This window comes from Mustela erminea, chromosome 16 (assembly GCF_009829155.1).
Source record: "Mustela erminea isolate mMusErm1 chromosome 16, mMusErm1.Pri, whole genome shotgun sequence".
In the NCBI taxonomy this organism is placed as follows: domain Eukaryota; kingdom Metazoa; phylum Chordata; class Mammalia; order Carnivora; family Mustelidae; genus Mustela; species Mustela erminea.
The window spans coordinates 26,751,334-26,773,727 of NC_045629.1; the positions used below are offsets into that span (position 1 = coordinate 26,751,334).

Consider the following 22,394-nt stretch of genomic DNA (forward strand, 5'->3'; position numbering starts at 1 on the left):
AAGGTCAGAAGCAGATTACTGTTCTGACTTTCAAGGGGTCACTCATAATACATTCTCTATCAGACCTAAAATTATAGGTTTATATGGTCTTAAAATTTTGCTTCACTTCATAAGGAGGATGCTTTTAAATGGTTGTTTATGGAGTTTAGAGGATACTTTGGGCTAAATGCTGCATTAACTGGGTCTTCACTCAACTAGTCCTCACTCTATTTATAGTTCTTTGCCTTTTGTTTATACTATAGCAGAATATAAGGAGATTGTATTTTAATAGTGATGACCTATTAGTATTCAGCTGTGTGTGCTTTAGCAAAATTAAAAATGGTTCAAGTTAATCAAGATCTGTCCTCATGATCCAAATGTATGAGGTCTGTAGTACTATATACCAAATAATTTCATTGATGGATTAAATTGACAAAGTTATTGTCATAGACTTAGCACTCAGGATACAGTTAGAGAAAATACAGATGCACATGTAGAAAACTATGCAAGTGAGGGGAGACAAAATGGCAGGGAAGTAGGAGGAGGTGCCTTTTCAACCTGTACCCTAAAGTGAGCTGATTACCTACCAAAGAACTCTGATCACCCATGAAATCAGTCTGAGATCAGAATTAGACACATCTGGATCTCTACAGGGGCAGAAGATGCCAGTGGGCAGGTAAAGTGGAGTGGGAACTTCAGACTGATATCTGAAGATAAACAAAAGGGGGAGGGAGCCACCAGAGGTGACCCATTGGAAAGTAATATCCCTAATACAAGAGTGCCTGCATCTGGAGACCAGCATTAACTTGGAGACTGGTTGAAAGCACTCAAAAAAAACAAAGAATTGTGGGGTGGGGGGGAAGTTGTGGGAATTGGGACAGGGGCTTAAGTCCCTGGACCCAGGACAGCCTCCCCTGGTGCTGAGCCAGAGAGTGCGGCAGAGAAACCAGGTCTTGGTCCCTGAGCGGCCAGTGCACTCAAGAATGCGTGGGGTCTGGCTCCTGTGAGGGGCTGGGAACCTCACCAGACAGCAGAATGCCAAGAGCGGTGGTAACAGAGCCTGAGACACACATGCCCCTCACCCTCCCCTGAGAGAGGTGCTCGAAGGCCCATCCAATGCTCTTAGACGTGTGCCATTGTTTCAGAGCCAGAGAATACTTTCCCGAGAGAGGTGCACAAAGGCCCAACCTGGTGCTCTCGGACCGGCACCCTGCTCTCAGAGCCTGAGACGAGTGTGTGACCCACAACCTCCCCTGAGAGAGGTGCCTGCAAGCCTGGCGCTCTTAGACCCAGAGGGACCAGGCACTCTGGGTGCCCCCCAGAGGGACCACAGCCCGGGCCAGTGGGAAAACCTCAGTGTGCAATCGCTGCTTGGAACCTCTCTAGTAGTCTGGAGCTGCCCAAATAGCCGCCGCTGCTGTGGTTTTGGGTACAAGCAGAAGATCCTGCGTCCCCAGGGACCGCAACTCAGAACCTGCTCTGCCAGTGGCCAAGGGGGAATTTATATGGGCTCTGCAGCACCCACAGGAGAGCAGACTGAGGTTTCTCTCTGAGAGGGAGGTCAGGGTGCAGTTTGCTTTCCTCTAAACCTACAAAAACCATCAAAAGCGGTCAAGGCAAGAGGAAAAAAAAAAAAAAAGTAAACAAACATAAAAACCTCCAGAGAACAAAAGCATGAAAAAACCGGTTTCCTCAGAGCCCACCCCCTTGAGGGGGGCGGGAGGACTTAACTCAGGGAAGATCATTGACTGAAAACCCATGTGGCAGGCCCCTCCCACAGAAAAACCAACCAGGAAAGAAAAAAAAAAAAAAGACTAAAAGAGAACAACCATCACTACTTCATAGGACAACTTTCATTTTTAACTCGTTCCCACTATTCTGGCTCATTTTTTTTTTTTTTAGGTAATTTTTTAACCTATTTACCATCACAATGATATGTCCAGTACATCAAACAACATTCTAACCTGAACTTTGATACAAATACCTGTGTTTTTCTTTCACATTTCTATCTTTTAAATTTCATTTAAAATTTTAGTTTAGTTTAGTCTAGTTTATTCATTTTTTATTTTTATTTTCTAATATTCATATAGAGTTAAACTTCAAGGTAATCCCATTTCCCCAATCAATACTACCCCTATAGGTAAACCAATTCTTAATCCCCCTTTATCTTAGGAAAGTTGAGTCCTTTAACAAAGATATCAAGATATATCCGGGAAGAATCAAAACAAACTTCCTTGCCCACACTGAGAATTTATAACCACTCTCCCATCTTTTTCTTCCACCAGTGTTTCTGTTTTTGTGTTTGTCCTGATAGTATATAAATCTTACACTTGGGGTTCTTTTTGATGAGGTTCTTCCTTTATTTGCTTTTATATTACATATATATGTATATATAATATGTATATATATGGTTTTTTTTCTCTTGTCATATACTTTAATCTTTTTGTTTGTCTGTTTTTGCTTGTATACTTCATAAATCTTACCTTGGGGCCAATTTGGGCTGAAACATCTCTTTTATCTTCCCTTTTTTTTCCTGTATCTCTTTCTCTTTCTTTTTTCTCTCATTTGGGTGGGGAACCCTGATTGCTCAGAAGCATTCCAGGGTGTACCTTGACTGCACCAAGGTCAATACATCCAGCTACATCCGTTCAGTCTTCTCTCACCAAAATGACTAGGAGGAGGAATGCCCAACAGAAGAAAAATCAGAGGATGGACCTTCTGCAACAGAGCTAATGGCTATCAACATAGACAATATGTTGGAAAGAGAATTCAGGTTAACAATTATCCAGGCAATAGGTAGGTTGGAGAAAGCCATGGATGACCAAACGGAATTGATTAGGGCTGAACTGAAAGTGACCAGGGATGATGTTCACAATGTTAGGTAAGAGCTGAAAGCTACCAGGGATGAGGTTCACAATGCTCTCAATGAGCTCCAATCTAATCTAAATTCTCTCAAAGCTAGGGTAACTGAGACAGAAGATAGAATTAGTGATCTGGAGGACAAACAGAAAGGATCAGGAGGAAGCCTTGAACAAACAGCTTAGAAGCCACGAAAACAGAATCAGGGAAATAAATGATGCCATGAAACATTCCAATGTCAGAATTATTGGAATCCCTGAAGGGGAGGAGAAAGAAAGAAGTCTAGAAGATATAGTGGAACAAGTTCTTCATGAAAATTTTCCCAATCTCACGAATGGAACCAGTGTTCATGTACTAGAGGCCGAACGGTCCCCACCCAAGATTATAGATTCCAAAAAAACATCAAGGCACCTGATAGTCAAATTGAGGAATCATAATTGTAGATATAATCTCTTGAAAGCTGCTAGGACAAAGAGGCTTCTTACTTACAGAGGAAAGCCCATCAGAATAACGTCAGACCTGTCCACAGAGACCTGGCAAGCCAGAAAGGGCTGGCAAGATATATTCAGGGCACTAAATAAGAACACGCAGCCAAGAATACTTTATCCAGCAAGACTGACATTCAAAATGGATGGAGAGATAAAGAGTTTCCAAGACCGGCAAGGCTTAAAAGACTATGCAACCACCAAGCCAGCACTGCAGGAACTATTAAGGGGGGGTTCTATAAAAGAGGAAAAATCCTAAGAATAGCATTGAACAGAAATATAGAGACAATCTACAGAAAGAAAGACTTCAAAGGTAACACGATGTCAATAAAAATGTATCTATCAATAATCACTCTCAATGTGAATGGCCTAAATGCACCCATAAAATGGCACAGGGTTGCAGATTGGATAAAACGACAGGACCCATCCATATGTTGTCTACAAGAGACCCATTTTGAACCTAAAGGTACACCCAGACTGAAAGTGAAGGGATGGAGAAGCATCTTTCATGCCAATGGGCCTCAAAAGAAGGCTGGGGTAGTGATTCTCTTATCAGACAAATTAGATTTTAAACTAAAGACTATAGTCAGAGATACAAAAGGACACTACATCATTCTTAAAGGGACTGTCCACCAAGATAATCTAACAATTGTAAATATCTATGCCCCCAATATGGGAGCAGCCAATTACATAAGAAAACTGTTAATCAAGATAGTCATATTGATATGAATACATTAATAGTAGGATATTAACACACCTCTCAGAAATAGATCATCGAAGCAGAAAATCAATAAACAAGAGCATTGAATGACACATTTGACCAGATGGACCTCATAGATATATACAGAACATTCCACCCTAAAACAACAGAATATTCATTCTTCTCAAGTGCACATGGAACCTTCTCAAGAATAGACAACATACTGGGTCACAAATCAGGACTCAGCCGATACCAAAAGACTGAGATTATTCCCTGCACATTCTCAGATCACAATGCTTTGAAACTGGAGCTCAATCATAAGGAAAAGTTCAGAAGGAACTCAAATACCTGGAAGCTAAAGACTATCTTGCTTAAGAACACTTGGATCAACCAGATCAAAGAAAAACTGAAACAATTCATGGAAACCAATAAGAATGAAGACACTTCAGTCCAAAACCTATGGGATACAGCAAAGGTGGTCCTAAGGGAGAAATACATAGCCATCCAAGCCTCCCTCAGAAAAACTGAAAAATCCAGAACACACCAGCTGTCTCTACACCTTAAAGAACTGGAGAATCAACAACAAATAAACCAACTCCACAAATAAGGGAAATAATCAAAATTAGAGCTGAGATCAATGAGGGTGAAACCAGAGATACAGTAGAACATATCAATGAAACTAGAAGCTCGTTTTTTGAAAGAATCCATAAGATAGATAAACTATTGGCCACACTAATCCAAAAGAAAAGAGAAAGCCCAAATTCATAAAATTATGAATGAAAAGAAAGAGATCACAACTAACACCTTCCAAACTTTTCCTTATGATTGAGCTCCAGTTTCAAAGCATTGTGATCTGAGAATGTGCAGGGAATAATCTCAGTCTTTTGGTATCGGCTGAGTCCTGATTTGTGACCCAGTATGTTGTCTATTCTTGAGAAGGTTCCATGTGCACTTGAGAAGAATGAATATTCTGTTGTTTTAGGGTGGAATGTTCTGTATATATCTACCAAGGAGGTAGAAAGAATCATCAGAAGTTTTTATCAACAGTAATATGCCAATAAGCTAAGCAACCTAGATGAAATGGATGCATTCCTGGAAAATTATAAACTCCCAAAATTGAACTAGGAAGAAATTGACAACCTGAATAGACCGATATCTAGTAATGAGATTGAAGCAGTGATCAAAAACCTCCCAAAAAACAAGAGCCCAGGTCCTGACGGATTCCCTGGGGAATTCTACCAAACTTTCAAAGAAGAAATAACACCTATTCTCCTGAAGCTGTTTCAAAAAATTGAAGCAGAAAGAAAACTTCCAGACTATGAAGCCAGCATTACTCTGATCCCCAAACCAGGCAAAGACCCTACCAAAAGGAGAATTTCAGACCAATATCACTGATGAATATGGATGCTAAGATTCTCAACAAGATCCTAGCAAACAGGATCCAACAGCACATTAAAAAGATTATCCACCATGACCAGGTGGGATTCATCCCTGGGCTACAAGGATGGTTCAACATTCACAAATCGATCAATGTGATAGAACAAATTAATACGGGAAGAGAGAAGAACCACATGGTCCTCTCAATTGATGCAGAAAAAGCATTTGACAAAATCCGGCATCCATTCCTGATTAAAACTCTTCAAAGTACAGGAATAGAGGGAACATTCCTGAACTTCATAAATCTATGAAAGACCCACAGCAAATATCATCCTCAATGGGAAAAAGCCTGCAGCCTTTCTGTTGAGATCAGGAACACCACAAGGATGTCCACTCTCACCACTCTTGTTCAACATAGTATTAGAAGTCCTAGCAACAGCAATCAGATGACAAAGAGAAATAAAAGAAATAAACAATCCAAATTGGCAATGAAGAAGTCAAACTCTCTCTTTGCAGATGACATGATTCTTTATATGGAAAACCCAAAAGACTCCACCCCCAAACTACTAGAACTCATACAGCAATTCAGCAACGTGGCAGGATACAAAGTTAATGTACAGAAATCAGTGGCTTTCTTATACACTAACAATGAAAATACAGAAAGGGAAATTAGAGAATCGATTCCATTTACTATAGCACCAAGAACCATAAGATACCTGGGAATAAACCTAACCAAAGAGCTAAAAGAACTATACTTGAGGAACTACAGAACACTCATGAAAGAAATTGAAGACACAAAAAGATAGACCATTCCATGCTCTTGGATCGGAAGAATAAACATTGTTAAAATGTCTATACTGCCTAGAGCAATCTATACTTTTAATGCCATTCCAATCAAAATTCCACCAGTATTTTTCAAAGAGCTGGAGCAAATAATCCAAAAATTTGTATGGAATCAGAAGAGACACTGAATCATGAAGGAAATGTTGAAAAACAAAAATAAAACTGGGGGCATCACGTTACCTGATTTCAAGCTTTACAACAAAGCTGTGATCACCAAGACAGCATGGTACTGGCATAAAAATAGACACATAGACTAGTGGAACAGAGTAGAGAGCCCAGATATGGATCCTCAACTCTATGGTCAAATAATCTTCGACAAAACAGGAAAAAATATATAGTGGAAAAAAAACCAGTCTCTTCAATAAATGGTGCTGGGAAAACTGGGCAGCTATATGTAGAAGAATGAAACTCGACCATTCTCTTATACCGTATACAAAAATAAACTCAAAATGGATAAAAGACCTCAACATGAGACAGGAATCCATCAGAATCCTAGAGGAGAACATAGGCAGTAACCTCTTTGATATCAGCCACAGCAACTTCTTTCAAGATACGTCTCCAAAGACAAAGGAAACAAAAGTGAAAATGAACTTTTGGGACTTCATCAAAATCAAAAGCTTCTGCACAGCAAAGGAAACAGTCAAAAAAACAAAGAGGCAACCCCCGGAATGGGAGAAAATATTTGCAAATGACAGTACAGACAAAAGGTTGATATCCAGGATCTATAATGAACTCCTCAAACTCAACACACACAAAACAGAGAATCATATCGAAAAATGGGCAGAAGATATGAACAGACACTTCTCCAATCAAGACATACAAATGGCTATCAGACACATGAAAAAATGTTCATCATCACTAGCCATCAGGGAGATTCAAATGAAAACCACATTGAGATATCACCTTACACCAGTTAGAATGGCCAAAATTAACAAGACAGGAAACAACATGTGTTGGAGGGGATGTGGAGAAAGGGGAACCCTCTTCCACTGTTGGTGGGAATGCAAGCTGGTGCAGCCTCTTTGGAGAACAGTGTAGAGATTCCTCAAGAAATTAAAACTAGAGCTTCCCTATGACCCTGCAATTGCACTCCTGGGTATTTACCCCAAAGATACAGATGGAGTGAAAAGAAGGGCCATCTGTACCCCAATGTTTATAGGAGCAATGGCCATGGTCGCCAAACTGTAGAAAGAACCAAGATGCCCTTCAACGGACAAATGGATAAGGAAGATGTGGTCCATATACACTATGGAGTATTATGCCTCCATCAGAAAGGATGAATACCCAACTTTTGTAGCAACATGGACGGGACTGGAGGAGATTATGTTGAGTGAAATAAGTCAAGCAGAGAGAGTCAATTATCATATGGTTTCACGTATTTGTGGAGCATAACAAATAGCATGGAGGACAAGGGGAGATGGAGAGAAGGGAGCTGATGGAAATTCAAAGGGGAGGTGAACCATGAAAGACTATGGATTCTGAAAAACAATCTGAGGGGTTTGATAGGGTGGGGGGGTGGGAGGCTGGGGGAACCAGGTGGTATTGGAGAGGGCATGGATTTCATGGAGCACTGGGTGTGGTGCAAAAACAATGAATACTGTTACACTAAAAATAAATTTTAAAAATTAAAAAAAAAAAAACCATGCAAGTCTTCAAGAAACTGATCATCTATTGGAAAAGACCAGAAATAAACATTTACTAAACATTATAATACTAATAGAGATATACATAGGACATTAAAGAACTGAGGAGAGGTCAAGAGAATATGCATTTTTTTGCAGTATTTTATGGTCACTGAATTTTCCTTTTTGATTAGTAGATGCTATATGAATATTGATAACATTCTACAGCGCAGCTAAACACATAGGTTTGGGATCTGGTCTTTTAAAATGAGGAGGCTAATAAGAATTGGGTCCTCACATTATAAAAAAAAAGCATCTGACTGGAAGAATTTATGATCAATGTGTTATTATCTCCACTTTGTAGAAGATGAAAGATTTTTCTTAAATTAGTGCATTTTTTAGCTTGCTTGTTTTGTTCTTTTGAGACTGTGTAGACAACCACAGATATTTGTAGTTCATAGTCTGAAAGTGGTAAAGAGTAGGAGTTCTTGGGATGTCTCCTAGGAAGAGGGTTTGTGGCAAGTGGGGTGGGGGAGACCACTAGAATGGGAAGTGTTTATTTGCAATTTTATGAGAAATCAGTTCTGAAGTTGTAAACCACCACCAAGTAATTAGAGAAGGAAAAATATGATTTTCATTATGCCATGAATTGTGTGATTCTCTTCTATTTTTCTCCCTTGCCAGTTCAGTTTGGTATGATTGTGAAACTGTATTAATAATCATTGTAGTCCGTTCATTTTAGAAGGTCATTTCGGTTACCCAATCAATGTTTCATGTCAGGCTAAGTGATATTATTTAAGAGCTTCTTTTTCTCTGCTCCAAACTATTTGTTTGCCAAGTCTGACAATCTATTATCAGAATTTAGCTCTATTTAGGACTTTGTAATTTTTGGACATTTATTTCATATAGAAAATCAACTCTAATTGGACACTTCTGCATTAAAAGCCGATAATGGTATTCAAGGTGGGAAGTTTAAGGAGGGAAGAATCAATTTTTGCATTCAGATAGCTTTACTATCAAGGAAAGAATTGAATACAGACAATATCTAAAACACAGATCCTATTTGACAAAAGCTAGGATATATTAATTTATTAGACAAAAACATATTACATGTCTGTGCTGTTCTGAGCACTATGTGAGATTCTGGGGATATAGCCATAAAGAAAGCAGGCACATAATACGGCCTCACAGTTTGGTGGGGCTGGCAGATTTTTACCAAGAAATTATGAGCCTTTACTATGGGCCAGACACTCTAAAAACAGAGATAGAAGATCCTGCCTCAAGGTGCTGACAGTTTAATGAAGAAGATGGACCATAAATTAACAATGACTAAGCATCACAAGAACAATAATAGAGGTGTAGAAGGACAAAGGAGAGGCCAAGAGAAAGTGCAGCCATCAATCTATTTACTAATCGTAAGTTTCTTTTCTATGGTTTATTATGTGCTGTATAAATATAGGTGACATTTTGTAGCACAGCTAATATACATGCAAGGTAAGTGACTTATTAGACATTGAGTGTTATGGATGAAAAGAGAATGTAGAAGAAATTAATTCTGTTTGGTATCATTAGGGGTAGCTTTGTGAAAGAGCTGTCATTTGAGTGGAGTTCAATGAAAGATTCCAGGGTGCAGAAAAGAAGGCAGCCAGGGGGTCCCTGGGTGGCTCAGTGGGTTAAGCCTCTGCCTTCACTCGGGTCATGATCTCAGGGTCCTGGGATCAAGCCCCACGTCGGGCTCTCTGCTCAGCAGGGAGCCTGCTTCCCCCTTCTCTCTACGCCTGTCTCTCTGCCTATCTATGATCTCTGTCTGTCAAATAAATAAATGAAATATTAAAAAAAAAAAAAGAAGGCAGCCAGATTGAGGAATTTGGGGACAGAAATGTCGAGACCTTTAGCACATGGCGAATAGTCCTTGTGGCTGAATTTGAGGTTAGAGTGTTAAGTCAGGAAAAGAATTTACTAATCGCTTTTTTTTTTTTCCAGGTCTGAAAAAGTCTTGCATGCCATGACAAAACTTCAGGCTTTGCCTTGAGAGCAAACACTGACATGGGAGACAATAAAGTGAAGAGAACGGATACCTCTGGGAAGAGAGATCCAGAAGGAAATGCTAAAAGGCAAAGTGCTGGGGAATTGGTGTAAAGTTTACTCCCAGCCATTTCACAGATATGCTTTAACATGTGAGCTAATTATTCATCAAATCCCTAAACTTTTGTTGAGAAAGTTAAGTGTACCACATACAGTTTTAAGTATTAGTAGGTAAAGAGGGAAATAGAAAATGGTGCATGACTACAAGGAAGACAAATAGATGAACACATGGTACTGCAAACAGTACAAAGAGTGCTGAAATAGAGGACACACGAGGTATATGAGAGAGGGTAATTCTGAAGAGAAGGATTTAGAAAGGATTTACAAATCGGCAGTCTGACTCTGGAGCCTGCCGTCCATGACTTGTTCTTAGTAATGACTTAGTTTCTTGTAGTTTATCTGGAGAAACAGGTGCCGAAACAGTGAAGTTGCAGGTGAAAGATTTACAGGGAAAAAAAAAAAATGAAGAAAAGTAAAGAGAAACTGACCTGTGCAGCAGTCACGGAGGACATAACCAACGTTCCAGGAAGTGCTGATGCCAGAAGTGCTGATGCCAGAACTCTGCAGAGCGGGGCTAAATTGAGGTAGTTGGGCCAGTCCTTTATAGTCTAGTCATCAGTCAGTTATTGGCAGCTGGGAACTCCATGGAAGAGTACACCTGTGGGTGAGGTAGTTGCCTGCAGAGGGGGATGAGTCCCAGTGATGTCTCAGCTAGGTGCTGTCAGCAAATGTTTAATTCTAGATGAGACAAAGATACTAGGTGCAAATCCTATTCCATGCTGAGGAGTCTCCTTTTAGTTTTTCCATTGAGGTTGTAGACAACCCTAGAAAGTTTTTCAGGAGATAAGGTGGCATATATTGATTTTAGTTTTAGGAAGTTTTAGGAAGATTCCTGGGAGCAATGCAAGGGGGTAACTTGGCCAGGTGATAGATGCTGGCAAATGAAACTAGTTTGGAGACTATTGTAATAGTTAAGCCCCAGTTCAAAATAATTAAGGACTGATTTAAACTTGTGAGCAATTTCCCCAAATCTCCCCAGGCAGAACAATTTCCCTCTACCATTCTTCCGTAACACTTTATTATATCTTTATTGTAGCCCTAAACACAACCTGACTTACATCACCACCAGTTGGCTCTGTGTCTCTTTATTGACTGTGAATTCTTTGGGTTCAGTAGCCTTCTACGCTTATCTGTATCTCCCATGGGACCATCAGAATTAACTGCACATTTGACAAAAGTGTTTTGAATTGAATAGTTCAAGGAAGAGATGATGAGCTTTTAAAATTGAGTCAGTCGCAGGAATGAAGGGAATGGCATTGACAAAGAAGACCCTGAGGAGGTAGAAATGGAACAGCTTTTGGGACTATGGCATAAATCTGTACATCAAATACACTGATACACAACTACTAAGTCCATTTGTATTTATGCATTTATTTGCTACATTTTCTTGGGTCATTTCTTAAAACATTTTTCTTTTATGTAATTTTCTCAGAGTTTGTTTTTCCAGTTACACATCAAATAAAAAGAAAAAAAATAAGTTGCAAATAATTTCTATTCTTTCTTTTTTAATTGTTTATTTTATTTTTTTTTAAATTATTTTAATTTTTATTTTTTATAAACATATATTTTTATCCCCAGGGGTACAGGTCTGTGAATCACCAGGTTTACACACTTCACAGCACTCACCAAAGCACATACCCTCCCCAATGTCCATAATCCCACACCATTCTCCCAAACCCCCTCCCCCCAGCAACCCTCAGTTTGTTTTGTGAGATTAAGAGTCACTTATGGTTTGTCTCCCTCCCAATCCCATCTTGTTTCATTGATTCTTCTCCTACCCACTTAAGCCCCCATGTTGCATCACCACTTCCTCATATCAGGGAGATCATATGATAGTTGTCTTTCTCTGCTTGACTTATTTCGCTAAGCATGATACGCTCTAGTTCCATTCATGTTGTCGCAAATGGCAAGATTTCATTTCTTTTGATGGCTGCATAGTATTCCGTTGTGTATATATACCACATCTTCTTGATCCATTCATCTGTTGATGGACATCTAGGTTCTTTCCATAGTTTGGCTATTGTGGACATTGCTGCTATAAACATTCGGGTGCACGTGCCCCTTTGGATCACTACGTTTGTATCTTTAGGGTAAATACCCAATAGTGCAATTGCTGGGTCATAGGGCAGATCTATTTTCAACATTTTGAGGAACCTCCATGCTGTTTTCCAGAGTGGCTGCACCAGCTTGCATTCCCACCAACAGTGTAGGAGGGTTCCCCTTTCTCCGCATCCTCGCCAGCATCTGTCATTTCCTGACTTGTTTATTTTAGCCATTCTGACTGGTGTGAGGTGATATCTCATTGTGGTTTTGATTTGTATTTCCCTGATGCCGAGTGATATGGAGCACTTTTTCATGTGTCTGTTGGCCATCTGGATGTCTTCTTTGCAGAAATGTCTGTTCATGTCCTCTGCCCATTTCTTGATTGGATTATTTGTTCTTTGGGTGTTGAGTTTGCTAAGTTCTTTATAGATTCTGGACACTAGTCCTTTATCTGATATGTCGTTTGCAAATATCTTCTCCCATTCTGTCAGTTGTCTTGATTTTGTTAACTGTTTCCTTTGCTGTGCAAAAGCTTTTGATCTTGATGAAATCCCAATAGTTCATTTTTGCCCTTGCTTCCCTTGCCTTTGGCGTTGTTCCTAGGAAGATGTTGCTGCGGCTGAGGTTGAAGAGGTTGCTGCCTGTGTTCTCTTCAAGGATTTTGATGGATTCCTTTCGCACATTGAGGTCCTTCATCCATTTTGAGTCTATTTTTGTGTGTGGTGTAAGGAAATGGTCCAATTTCATTTTTCTGCATGTGGCTGTCCAATTTTCCCAGCCCCATTTATTGAAGAGGCTGTCTTTTTTCCATTGGACATTCTTTCCTGCTTTGTCGAAGATTAGTTGACCATAGAGTTGAGGGTCTATTTCTGGGCTCTCTATTCCATTCCATTGATCTATGTGTCTGTTTTTGTGCCAGTACCATGCTGTCTTGATGATGACAGCTTTGTAATAGAGCTGGAAGTCCGGAATTGTGATGCCACCAACGTTGGCTTTCTTTTTCAATATCCCTTTGGCTATTCGAGGTCTTTTCTGGTTCCATATAAATTTTAGAATTACTTGTTCCATTTCTTTGAAAAAGATGGATGGTACTTTGATAGGAATTGCATTAAATGTGTAGATTGCTTTAGGTAGCATAGACATTTTCACAATATTTATTCTTCCAATCCAGGAGCATGGAACATTTTTCCATTTCTTTGTGTCTTCTCAATTTCTTTCATGAGTACTTTATAGTTTTCTGAGTATAGATTCTGTGCCTCTTTGGTTAGGTTTATTCCTAGGTATCTTATGGTTTTGGGTGCAATTGTAAATGGGATTGACTCCTTAATTTCTCTTTCTTCTGTCTTGCTGTTGGTATAGAGAAATGCAACTGATTTCTGTGCATTGATTTTATATCCTGACACTTTACTGAATTCCGGTATAAGTTCTAGCAGTTTTGGAGTGGAGTCTTTTGGGTTTTACACATATAGTATCATATCATCTGCGAAGAGTGATAATTTGACTTCTTCTTTGCCGATTTGGATGCCTTTAATTTCCTTTTGTTGTCTGATTGCTGAGGCTAGGACCTCTAGTACTAAGTTGAATAGCAGTGGTGATAATGGACATCCTTGCCGTGTTCCTGACCTTAGCGGAAAAGCTTTCAGTTTTTCTCCATTGAGAATGATATTTGCGGTGGGTTTTTCATAGATGGCTTTGATGATATTGAGGTATGTGCCCTCTATCCCTACACTTTGAAGAGTTTTGATCAGGAAGGGATGCTGTACTTTGTCAAATGCTTTTTCAGCATCTATTGAGAGTATCATATGGTTCTTGTTCTTTCTTTTATTGATGTGTTGTATCACATTGACTGATTTGCGGATGTTGAACCAAACTTGCAGCCCTGGAATAAATCCCACTTGGTCGTGGTGAATAATCCTTTTAATGTACTGTGGAATCCTATTGGCTAGTATTTTGTTGAGTATTTTCGCATCTGTGTTCATCAAGGATATTGGTCTATAGCTCTCTTTTTTGATGGGATCCTTGTCTGGTTTTGGGATCAAGGTGATACTGGCCTCATAAAATGAGTTTGGAAGTTTTCCTTCCATTTCTATTTTTTGGAACAGTTTCAGGAGAATAGGAATTAGTTCTTCTTTAAATGTTTGGTAGAATTCCCCTGGGAAGCCGTCTGGCCCTGGGCTTTTGTTTGTTTGGAGATTTTTAATGACTGTTTCAATCTCCTTACTGGTTATGGGTCTGTTCAGGCTTTCTATTTCTTCCTGGCTCAGTTGTGGTAGTTTATATGTTTCTAGGAATGCATCCATTTCTTCCAGATTGTCAAATTTGTTGGCGTAGAGTTGCTCATAGTATGTTCTTATAATAGTTTGTATTTCTTTGGTGTTAGTTGTGATCTCTCCTCTTTCATTCATGATTTTGTTTATTTGGGTCCTTTCTCTTTTCTTTTTGATAAGTCGGGCCAGGGGTTTATCAATTTTATTAATTCTTTCAAAGAACCAGCTCCTAGTTTCGTTGATTTGTTCTATTGTTTTTTTGGTTTCTATTTCATTGATTTCTGCTCTGATCTTTATGATTTCTCTCCTCCTGCTGGGCTTAGGGTTTCTTTCTTGTTCTTTCTCCAGCTCCTTTAGGTGTAGGGTTAGGTTGTGTACCTGAGACCTTTCTTGTTTCTTGAGAAAGGCTTGTACCGCTATATATTTTCCTCTCAGGACTGCCTTTGTTGTGTCCCACAGATTTTGAACCATTGTATTTTCATTATCATTTGTTTCCATGATTTTTTTCAATTCTTCTTTAATTTCCCGGTTGACCCATTCATTCTTTAGAAGGATGCTGTTTAGTCTCCATGTATTTGGGTTCTTTCCAAACTTCCTTTTGTGGTTGAGTTCTAGCTTTAGAGCATTGTGGTCTGAAAACATGCAGGGAATGATCCCAATCTTTTGATACCGGTTGAGTTCTGATTTAGGACCGAGGATGTGATCTATTCTGGAGAATGTTCCATGTGCACTAGAGAAGAATGTGTATTCTGTTGCTTTGGGATGAAATGTTCTGAATATATCTGTGATGTCCATCTGGTCCAGTGTGTCGTTTAAGGCCTTTATTTCCTTGCTGATCTTTTGCTTGGATGACATTTCAGTGAGGGGAGTGTTAAAGTCCCCTACTATTATTGTATTATTGTTGATGTGTTTCTTTGATTTTGTTATTAATTGGTTTATATAGTTGGCTGCTCCCACGTTGGGGGCATAGATATTTAAAATTGTTAAATCTTCTTGTTGGACAGACCCTTTGAGTATGATATAGTGTCCTTCCTTATCTCTTATTATAGTCTTTGGCTTAAAATCTAATTGATCTGATATAAGGATTGCCACTCCTGCTTTCTTCTGATGTCCATTAGCATGGTAAATTCTTTTCCACCCCCTCACTTTAAATCTGGAGGTGTCTTCGGGCTTAAAATGAGTTTCTTGGAGGCAACATATAGATGGGTTTTGTTTTTTTATCCATTCTGATAGCCTGTGTCTTTTGACAGGGGCATTTAGCCCATTAACATTCAGGGTAACTATTGAGAGATATGAATTTAGTGCCATTGTATTGCCTGTAAGGTGACTGTTACTGTATATGGTCTCTGTTCCTTTCTGATCTACCACTTGTGGGCTCTCTCTTTGCTTAGAGGAGCCCTTTCAATATTTCCTGTAGAGCTGGTTTGGTGTTTGCAAATTCTTTCAGTTTTTGTTTGTCCTGGAAGCTTTTAATCTCTCCTTCTATTTTCAATGATAGCCTAGCTGGATATAGTATTCTTGGCTGCATGTTTTTCTCGTTTAGTGCTCTGAAAATATCATGCCAGCTCTTTCTGGCCTGCCAGGTCTCTGTGGATAAGTCAGCTGCCAATCTAATATTTTTACCATTGTATGTTACAGACTTCTTTTCCCGGGCTGCTTTCAGGATTTTCTCTTTGTCACTGAGACTTGTAAATTTTACTATTAGGTGACGGGGTGTGGGCCTATTCTTATTGATTATGAGGGGCGTTCTCTGAACCTCCTGAATTTTGATGCTCGTTCCCTTTGCCATATTGGGGAAATTCTCCCCAATAATTCTCTCCAGTATACCTTCTGCTCCCCTCTCTCTTTCTTCTTCTTCTGGAATCCCAATTATTCTAATGTTGTTTCGTCTTATGGTGTCACTTATCTCTCGAATTCTCCCCTCGTGGTCCGGTAGCTGTTTGTCCCTCTTTTGCTCAGCTTCTTTATTCTCTGTCATTTGGTCTTCTATATCACTAATTCTTTCTTCTGCCTCATTTATCCTAGCAGTGAGAGCCTCCATTTTTGATTGCACCTCATTAATAGCTTTTTTTATTTCAACTTGGTTAGATTTTAGTTCTTTTATTTCTCCAGAAAGGGCTTTTATATCTCTCGAGAGGGTTTCTCTAATATCTTCCATGCCTTTTTCGAGCCCGGCTAGAACCTTGATAATTGTCATTCTGAACTCTAGATCTGACATATTACCAATGTCTGTATTGATTAGGTCCCTAGCCTTCGGTACTGCCTCTTGTTCTTTTTTTTGCGTTTAATTTTTCCGTCTTGTCATTTTGTCCAGATAAGAGTATATGAAGGAGCAAGTAAAATACTAAAAGGGTGGCAACAACCCCAGGAAAATATGCTTTAACCAAATTAGAAGAGATCCCAAATCGTGGGGGGGGAGAAAGGGGAGAAAAGAGGTTCAAAAAGGAAGAAAGAAAAAAATAAAGAAAGAAAAAAGAAAAAAAAAGAAAAGAATTCAAAAAAAAAGAAAACAAATAAGAAAAATATAAAAAAGAAAAAATATATATATTAGATAAACTAGTTAAAAAACATTAAAAAAGAAAAAGGTAAAAGTTAAAAAAAAAAATTTAACCAGAAGGCAAGAAAAAAAAAAAAATGAAAAAGAAAAAAGTTTAAATTAACTGCAAGACTAAAAAATAATCACAGGGAAAAAGCCGTGAGTTCCGTGCTTTGCTTTCTCCTCCTCTGGAGTTCTGCTGCTCTCCATATTGAAACCGCACTCCTTGGTAGGTGAACTTGGTCTCGGCTGGATTTCTTGTTGATCTTCTGGGGGAGGGGCCTGGTGTAGTGATTCTCAAGTGTCTTTGCCCCAGGCGGAATTGCACCGCCCTTATCAGGGGCTGGGGTGAGTAATCCGCTCGGGTTTGCTTTCAGGAGCTTTTGTTCCCTGAGCACTTTCCGTAGAGTTCTGGAGGACGGGGAATACAAATGGCGGCCTCCTGGTCTCCGGCCCAGAGGAGCCAAGAGCCCAGGGCCCCACTCCTCAGTGCGCCCTCAGAGAACAGCGCCCAGTTACTCCCGTCTGCCTGACCTCCGGCCGCGCTCCGAGCACACCAAGCCTGCGACCGGTTCAAGGTTACACCGAGCTGTGAGCTTACTGTCGGCTCTGTCTCTGTAGCCGGCTTTCCCGTTCCAGTACCCGCAAGCTCTGCGACACTCAGACACCCCCGATCCTTCTGTGACCCTGCGGGACCTGAGGCCACGCTGACCCCGCGTGGGCTTCGCCCCGGTTTAGCCTCTGGAGCGGTGTCCCTTAGCGGAACAGACTTTTAAAAGTCCTGATTTTGTGCGCCGTTGCTCCGCCGCTTGCCGGGAGCCGGCCCCTCCCCCCGGGGTCTATCTTCCCGTCGCTTTGGATTCACTTCTCCGCCGTCCTACCTTTCAGAAAGTGGTTGTTTTTCTGTTTCCAGAATTGCTGTTCTTCTTCTCTTGGATCTGCCGATGGATTTTCAGGTGTTTGCGATCTTTAGATAAGCTATCTAGCTGATCTCTGGCTAGCTGAAGTAGTCTCAGCCTGCTACTTCTCCGCCATCTTGACTCCTCCCCCGCAAATAATTTCTATTCTTTAAGCAAATGCTAATTTGTTACATGCCTGCCTGAGGATTTAAAGTTCAGGTAGTATTTCTGCCTTAGTGAAACTTTACTTTTATAAGATGTCTTTCTGCCTACATTCCAAATGAACACCCCCTAAGTTCTTTGCTAATTCATTCAAGGTCTTAAGACCCCAAGAAAATGTTAAGACTTCCAGAAAATTAAGAGCGGAAGTAATTAAATTTTATCTTGGAAATTAAAATGTATCTTGGAAACATGAGAAAGCCTTGTAATTGAAAGAGGAAAGTATTCCAAAGTTAAGAGGGAACACATTTTATCTATGAAAAAAATCATGATCATATAGTGGCAGAAGGATAGAATGTATCATCAGGAAATACAGATCGGTAAGCTGTATTTATGAGTAACTCCATGCCCAGGTGTTTGGTTTTTCTTAATGAAATTGAAATAGCCCTATTTCCTGTTGTAACCAGCTCACATATAAGGATGATAAAAGCGCATAATTAAGTAGAAATTGTAAAATACTATGTCTTAGTTTATAAAATGCTTATCCTCCATATGTTTCAGTTTTGAAACAGCCCATAATCAGAACAATAGAGTCCAATCCTAGAATACATCCTAGAATACATCATACATTACTTATAATAATGACAGCTAAAATTCATTAAGTTCTTATTCCCTTACCAGCCGCTGTACTGAGAATAATTTCATTTACTACTTCTAACAACCATACGATGAAGTAAAATCATTTTTCCCAGCTTACAGATGAGGCAACTAAAGTGTATCTGAAGAAATAAAATAACTTTCAAGGATCAGTTAAGTGGCAGATAATATCTATATTCTTTAGAGCCTGAACAACTAATGTTTAGCAACATACTGTATTATTACATATATATAGATGGTGATGGAATGGTTAAATTGTGAGTGTATGTTGTGTTGTAAATGTGCATCTGTGCCTGTATATTATACATATAGGTATGCATAAATAAATATCTATTACAGGAAAATTTGATTATCAGAAGTTTATGCAGCTATAGACATTGAGTATGTATGTAATTAAAGATAATAAGCATCCAACCTAACCTTCTTTCATTTGTAGTACTATATTTGGAAATACTCTACTTTGCATATTACATGCAAAACACCATGCTTAATCCTCTAGAGCAGTACTGTCTGATAGAAATATAATGAAATCCATGTAGGTAATTTAAAATTTCCTAATAGCCACATTAAAAGAGTAATAAGAAACAGGTGAAATTAATTTTTGTAACATGACAAGATATAACAAATGATTTCAATCCCCACTTCCCTTGCAGACATAAGAGAAAAGCAAACTCAGAAAAATGAAATCACTGCCCTATTTTACAAAATCAAGGCTGAATTTTCAGTTTTAAAAAAGTTCCTGCTGAGCAGCTTTTGGAAATCTACACTTTTAGTTCACCAACCTTGTGGCAGGAGATTCTCTTTTCTGAACTGTACACAATCCTTGATGAAATCTTAATGAATTTCTCTTCACATTTTTTCCTGAACTATATTTATGTCCAATTCATTCTCTCTAGGGATGTGATTTAGACAACTAAATTACAAAGCAAAGTGGTTATTAGTTATTCAAATTCAGCAAATACATATTGATCATCTGCTATAAACCAACTATAGTTGTAACTGTGTAGTCCTGTGTAGAATATGAGTGGACTCATTCTAGATGAGAAGAAAGACAAACACACAAACATATAAAAAAATATAATGAATGATTTGTTACTCTGATATTAGAAGCAGATACAGTATATCCTACTACACAGGAGAATAAAACAGGATGCATCATGGATAGTGAGAATAGCCATTGCCTGAAAGGAATTAAGTTTGGTGTTTTTTCAAATGAGAAATGAGCAAATATTTAGAATCTTTAGGTATTTTTTCAATTTTTAAAATATTTAAAACTTAAAATGATACCTGTAGTCTGTAAATACTAAATACAACTTATCAACTTTTAAATTTGTTGGTCAATTACTCAATAGAAATAATAAAGAGGGTTGTAGGAAAAGGATTGGTTTAGGAAAAGCATTTATACATAACTGTGATGAGAGTTAGAGTTTTTCTTTTTTCTTTTTTTTTTTTTTTAAGATTTTATTTAGTTCTTTTATTCTTCTCCTACCTGAAACAAGATGGGATTGGGAGGGAGACAAACCATAAGTGACTCTTAATCTCACAAAACAAACTGAGGGTTGCTGGGGGGAGGGGGTTTGGGAGAAGGGGGTGGGATTATGGACACTGGGGAGGGTATGTGCTTTGGTGAGTGCTGTGAAGTGTGTAAACCTGGTGATTCACAGACCTGTACCCCTGGGGATAAAAACATATGTTTATAAAAAATAAAAAATTTAAAAAAAAAAGATTTTATTTAGTTATTTGACAGAGAGAGATCACAAGTAGGCAGAAAGACAGGCAGAGAGAGAGCAAGGGAAGTAGGCTCCCGGCCAAGCAGAGAGCCCGATGCGGGGCTCCGTCCCAGGACCCTGGGATCATGACTTGAGCCAAAGGCAGGGGCTTTAACCCACTGAGCCACCAGGTGCCCCCCTTGGTTCTTTTCTTGCCTGTGAACTTTTTCTTGCTTCCTATCATTTCCTGCTCCTGATACTCTAGCATTCCTGAAGTACTGAATAACCTATCTGAAGTACTAATAACCTATTCGTTTGATTTTGGAACCACCTATTAGCCAAAATTAGTTTCAATTTTTTATAATCAAGGATCTAACTTGTATAGAAATTACTACCAGTACTTTCTATACCAGTAAAACATACCAGTAAGTGTGTCATTGGCCTCAAAGCCTTAGGGCCAAGACAATCTTATCTCTGATTAAACTGGTGTTGAAGGCAATGAAAAATTCAGTTACTGCCCAATCATTATCTGGTAAACTATTGACATGCAATGGTAAAACAACCAGTTTCCATCTGTGGTTACCATTAATGCGGTATCCACCAAAGGCATGTTTCTGAGATTATCACTTTAATGTAATAATAGAACAGAATTAAGATCATGCAATTTCAAGGATGTGGGGAAGGGTGTTTACTTCTAATGGAAATGAGTTAAGATAGAGAAGAAATAGGGTAGGAAAAGAATAAATGAAACAAGATGGGATTTGGAGGGAGACAAACCATAAGTGACTCTTAATCTCACAAAACAAACTGAGGATTGCTGGGGGGAGGGGGGCTGGAAGAGGAGGGTGGGGTTATGGACATTGGGGAGGGTATGTGCTATGGTGAGTGCTGTGAAGTGTGTAAACCTGGCGATTCACAGACCTGTATCCCTGGGGATAAAAATACATTATATGTTTATAAAAAATTTTTTTAAAAATTTAATTAAAAAAAAGAAAAAAAGAGAAGGAATAAGTCAAAGATCAAAATTCTTGACTCAAGTTATGAACTAAAACTTAGTTAAGTTCTTAAAACTGGGAACTTTCTATCACCATTAAGAATTTATCTTCTTTTATAGCTGCAGTGTTGAAAATCAAAACAAAATTTGATATTTGCAAATTCTTTCAGTTTTTGTTTGTCCTGGAAGCTTTTAATCTCTCCTTCTATTTTCAATGATAGCCTAGCTGGATAGAAAATGCAGATTGTTAAATGCATTCATTTGTGTTCACAATAATATCAGGTCTCCCTATGAAAGTGAATTTAGATTGAGAAAGGATAAAAAATATGAATAGAGTATATTGAATGATATGGGAGAATCCGAATGCCTTGATATACCCTGAACCCTTGATATACCCTGAACCCTAACTCTTACTTACAGCTATAGCCATCTGGTAAGACTATCTCACCCTTGTATGGAAGATAATAAAGTTATTGTTTTTTTTTTTTTTTCCAGGCAAGAGAAGTCATTTCTTCTAAAGTCTTCTCTACACCTCAACATCTGCAAACTTAATGCCATGATTGGGGAAGGTAATATAAATGGAGGCCAGATTCAAAGTTAAACTAAGAGAAGATTTTAATCCCAAAGGATTTGGAAGACCTGGAAAACTTTTTTTTTTTTTTTAAATTTTGAAAAGATGTATGGAAAGATATTCTGAGATAACAAGAAAGGAAGACATTAGATCAGGTTGAATTCAACAAACAAGTCAATAAAGGTGTTTTCTTGGCTGAATGGCTAAGACCTGGATTAAAAAGTGGCTTATGATCAATAAGTTTGAGATGGACAAAATTCCCTGGCATAATGTGTGAGGAAGAATTCAAAGATTCTGAGTGATAGAATTGCTGGAATTAAGTTATTTATTATTTATTTATGTATATATTTATTTTTAGAATTATGTTATTTGTGATCTACTCACCCATCCTAATCATGTTTGGTAAAAGAATTCAGAAGATGTTATCTTCATCAAGGTCTTCATAAATATATTGGTGAAGAGTTGCTGACCTCAATGGAAAGCACTGTAATATTTCAGATTTGAAAGGGGGCTCCGCAACTGAAATGAACTTCCTGAGGTCAATGGAAT

The 22,394-nt window shown here is 38.7% G+C and overlaps 1 long non-coding RNA gene across 1 annotated transcript in view; it reads left to right on the forward strand.

Moving 5' to 3' along the window:
• Positions 1-10,053, forward strand: part of LOC116575361 — a 154,372-nt gene extending 144,319 nt beyond the window's left edge. The window contains exon 4 of the long non-coding RNA XR_004279731.1: positions 9,849-10,053. This is a non-coding gene — a long non-coding RNA (uncharacterized LOC116575361). The remainder of the gene's footprint in view (positions 1-9,848) is intronic.
• The last annotated feature ends 12,341 nt before the right edge of the window (positions 10,054-22,394 follow it).